The sequence below is a fragment of the Talpa europaea genome, assembly GCF_964194135.1.
Source record: "Talpa europaea genome assembly, chromosome: 2".
In the NCBI taxonomy this organism is placed as follows: Eukaryota; Metazoa; Chordata; class Mammalia; order Eulipotyphla; family Talpidae; genus Talpa; species Talpa europaea.
In genome coordinates, this window is record NC_140068.1 from 22,101,758 (window position 1) to 22,106,325 (window position 4,568).

A 4,568-nucleotide genomic window follows, 5' to 3' on the forward strand; every position below is an offset into this window, starting at 1 on the left:
CTAATCATTAGATGCTGATAAATAGAAATACAATTGATTTTATTAAATTTACCTTGTATCAGCAATCTCACGGAACTCTTATATTTGTTTAATAATTTATCTGTAACAAACATTTTTTCTCTGTAAATGAGGGGATATGTGAAAACTATTAACTATTTATTATTAACTATTTATTATTATTTATTATTAACTATTTATTAACTATTTATTAGTTTTGTCCTTTTTCTGGCCACTAGCATTGCCTAAGACCTGTACAAGAAAAGTGAGAGGAGGCATTTCCTGCTTGTCCTGGCTTCACAGCAAAAGTTTTCAACATCTCACCCTTAAGAGTATGTTAACTACAGGCTTATTGTAAATAGACCTTATCAGATAAAGGAAGTTCTCTTGTAGTAATAGTATACTGAGAGCTTTTATTATGCATTGTTTTGCAACCATCCCAGGCCAGGTAGGTTTACCCACCCTAGCAATTCGAAGAGTTTTGGAGCTCTTGGCATCATTTTCACAGGTTTTAATGGTAAGCAGGGGAAACAAGCCAGCAGGATGAGCCCCCCTACCCAGGGTGATGCTGCCCTTTGGCCCCTCCCTCCTAGGCACAGGTGTGCATATTTGCACATGCGCACACATGCATGCTCAGGTGTCCATGAGCAGACACCTGTGCCCCACAACCATGTGCCTTCTATATTAACAAGATCAAGGCTGCATAAAGGTCAATGGCCTAAAAGCCTGATCAACTTCATTAACCCTACATGCATGGATGGAACATTATTTTTTTTTCCTGGATTTGTTTATTTTATTTATTTATTTATTTTAAAGATTTATTTATTTGTGCATACAAGAACTAGGGTCCAGGCCAGAGGTGTGGGGGTAAGAGGAATCACCAACGTCAGAGTAGGGAGCAGAACAGGCAGATGTACTGAAATACACTGCTGAGGGGAGCATCGGTTGAGTCAAGAGAGGTCTACTGCGCCATGTGGGTTGCTCCCTGGCTAGGGATTGAACTCATGCCACAGTAGCTGGCGATAGCTTGATAGCGCTAAGACTTTAACCCCTGCACCACCAGTGAGTCCCCCCTCGTTAATTTTTGTACACTATTTGACTTCTCCCCTCAGGTGTAGTCCCGAATATCCTCCCACCACCACAGCGCCTGAGTCCCTTGTTCTCTTTCCTCCCCTGTTTTGACTCTGCTCCCTCCACCTTCCATGTTGTATGCCTAAGGGCTATGGTTTGCCTGTGTAATGCAACCAACATATACCCGGTAGGTTCATTACCGGTTCTAGCAGCCATGTTGTCTTCATGCTCTCTGCTGTTCATAGTCACAGTACTCCATCGCGCTCCGCCACTCTCCACCGCGCTCCTCCGTCCACTCCACTGGCTGCGCCACCCTTATAAGCCCAGGCCCTGGCCCAGAAGAATCCCATCTACATATGCCCACACCCTACTCCAGGTGCCCGCCATCAGGCATGCATTCAGGACTGCAAGTGTTAGGGGGAAAAGGATGTCCCAAAGCAAATTCCATATAGGCTTTGTGGACTCCACCCCCACCCCAGGTCAAAGCCAAAGACACTGGGAACTCCAAATCCCATCACCACCAAAGGGAAGGTGGCTGGGACCTGAGGGTGGGGTTAAGCAGCCAGGTGGATACAAAAGGCAGACACGTGGGCTTTGGGGCCTCTCCATTTTTGGCTCTCCGCCAGCTCGCAGCATCAGGCCAGCTCTGAGAGTGACTTTGGGTTTCCAGGTCGTCGGATCGGGTAGGACGCATTAAAGACTTTATTTCCCTATTTTCTCCCTGAGTTGTATATTTTCCTTATTTCTTTTTCTCTTGTAAATAAACCTTTTATTAACCCTTTTGCGTGTGTCTGTAGTAGAGTATTCATAAGTCCCTTTAAAGCGCGCGGGTGAGGACCCACAGCCAGGAACCCGTTTAATATCGGGGTTGCTCTATAACACAAGGATCTATTATTATGCCTAATGATGGGAGGGCAGAAAAGCCTGATACATTTTACCTTAACTTACAGCCTGCTAGGTTTGTCTTTTTCCTGATCTTTTGTTAGGTTTCCCTATATTCCCCCTATAAAGTGAGGGCATCTGATATTTTTTATTAATAATTTTATAAATCTGATATTATTGATTATTTTCTTTCTGAATTATTTTGTTTAGCATAATCTCTGCCAGCTCGGTTGGAACATTATTTTAAAAGTAGATAAAGAGGGCCTTCATGGTGGCATAGTGGGTTGAGCGCAGCCAGGAGATACCCACATGGCACAGCAGACCCTTCCTGTCTCACCTGCTGCTCCCTTCAGCAGTGTTTTTGGTTGTCTGCCTGTTCTGCCCTCCACTCTGTCTCTGGTGAATTCTCTCACCCTCCTGCACCTCTGGCCCATACCCCAGTTCTTCTATAAATAAATAAATCTTAAAAAAAAGTATTTAAAGACACAGACCATGCACACATATTTATAAAAGAAAAAAGTCTTATGTAAGAGAAAAAAGATTCCTTTTGACATGGTTCTTAGTTAAAAATGGAATTTACTATTGATTGCAAAATACCTATTCTAAAGTGGACAAACTTGGTAAACTGAAAGAGACTCTAGTTAATCAGTTATTTGTTTTTCTTAGATTAAAAAAGGCATTAAAAGGAATGTGATTTTTATCAAAAATCTTCAAATTGTAATATTTTATGTGGTATACTTTTTTTTAATTCCCATATTAATTTTCAGTAAGGAGAACAGTGATAAGGAATTACTCAGAAAGTAAAAAAAATACCAAACCAACAGCCGCACCGTCTCCAGATTTCCAGAAGGTGGCGGTAGCAAGCCACTAATGAGAAGCTCTCAGCCTAACAAATTTTCAGTCTTCCAGCAACTTGAGTTGTGAGTCTTCCAGCAGCTCCAGTTGTGAGGAGAAGATGGCCTATCTAGTTACTTTATTCTTATTCACTTCTTTAATGTGTAGCACTCCCGTGGAGAAAGGATCTTAATAAAGCTGCATTTTGGAAGGAGTGCTGTTACCCACACTGGGCTATAATACTCAGGGTGCACGCAGCACAGGTAAACAGAAAACACCTGCACGGGCTTTTTAGTTTTGGACTAATGACAATAGTCCAAATGACTGAAATGACTGAACTCATACTCTGGAATGAGTGAACAAATGAAACTGCATTATTATGCACCTTCTTAGCATGCGTAGGGCTGCCTTGACCAAATGCAATAGGCTGAATGGCTTAAAGAACTGAAACGTATTTTCTCATAGTTCTGGGTGGTGGCAAGCCCACGATTAAGGTGGCCCAACAGGCTGATTTAGTTAGTTCTGTTGAGAGCGTCTTGCTAGCTGCAGAGTAGCCACTTTTCCCCTTCACACGGCAGAGGGGGACAAGGAGCTCTCACTGGTGTCTCTCACCAACTCACCTAATCTTAATTATCTCCCAGAGTCCCCATCTCCAAATACCATCACCTTGCGCCATCAAGGAGGCCCAAGAGTCATAGACTTTTTTTTTTAAAGATTTTTTAATTTATTTACACAAGCACTGGGTACAGTCAGAAGCGCGGGAGGGTGAGAGAATTCACCAGAGCCAGAGCGGGGAACAGAACAGGCAGAGTGACGAAACACACTTTTGAGGGGAGCAGCCGGCGCGGCTGGAGAGGTCTGCGCACCATGTGGGACTCTCCGGCTGTCGGGGATCGATTGAACCGGCACTGCAGAGGCTGCCGCCAGCTTCGCAGCCCAGCGTTCAACTGCTGCGCCACCAGGGGAGGCCTGAGTCATAGACTTTTAAGGGTCATGCATTCCTTACTGTAACTACTAAATTCTGTTACAGGATGAAAATTAACATTGATAGCCCACAAATGAATGAGCCTGTTGGTGTTGCAATAGTTTTATTTACTAAAATAGACTGCAGGTCCGATTTGGCTGGTGGGCCTCTGCTTGCTAGTTCTGACAACATCAAGCCTAGAATTTACCGTATGTGTAAATTATCTTTTTTAGAATTTCCAGTGTGCTTCCCTTCGTTCTAATCCTGAGAAAGCCTGATCTGACAAAAGCAACAGAAACCAGACATACCCCCTTCCCATTCCAGGCTACCCTGCCCCATATTAGGCTCTCACCAGAATCTAGAGCACAGTGCTCTTTGTGAGGTGGGAGAGGCTTGAGATAGCAGGACTAGAGAATAGCGGTTGAACTTCATTTATTCCATTTCTGTGACAGAGAACAAAGAAACATTGCTAGTGACAATGGACAGTCAAGAGTAATTGTCTGCTCACCCTTGGGGTTAGTTGGCTATTAAGTTTTCAGCTTAAAGTGAGAATGAAGGACCCCCTGGTGGCGCAGGGGGTTAAGACGCAACCTATGAAGCTGTCGGCAGCCACTGCAGCATGAGTTCGATTCCCTGGCCGGCCGGGAATGGTGCAGCCGACCTCTCCTGACTCACCTGCTGCTACCCTCAGAAGTGTACTACTGCCAATCTGCCTGCTCTGTTCCCCACTCTGTCTCTGGTGAATCCTCTCACCCCCCCAAACCTCTGGCCTGTACCCCAGCTCTTGTATTCATAAATAAATCTTTAAAAAAAAATAGAA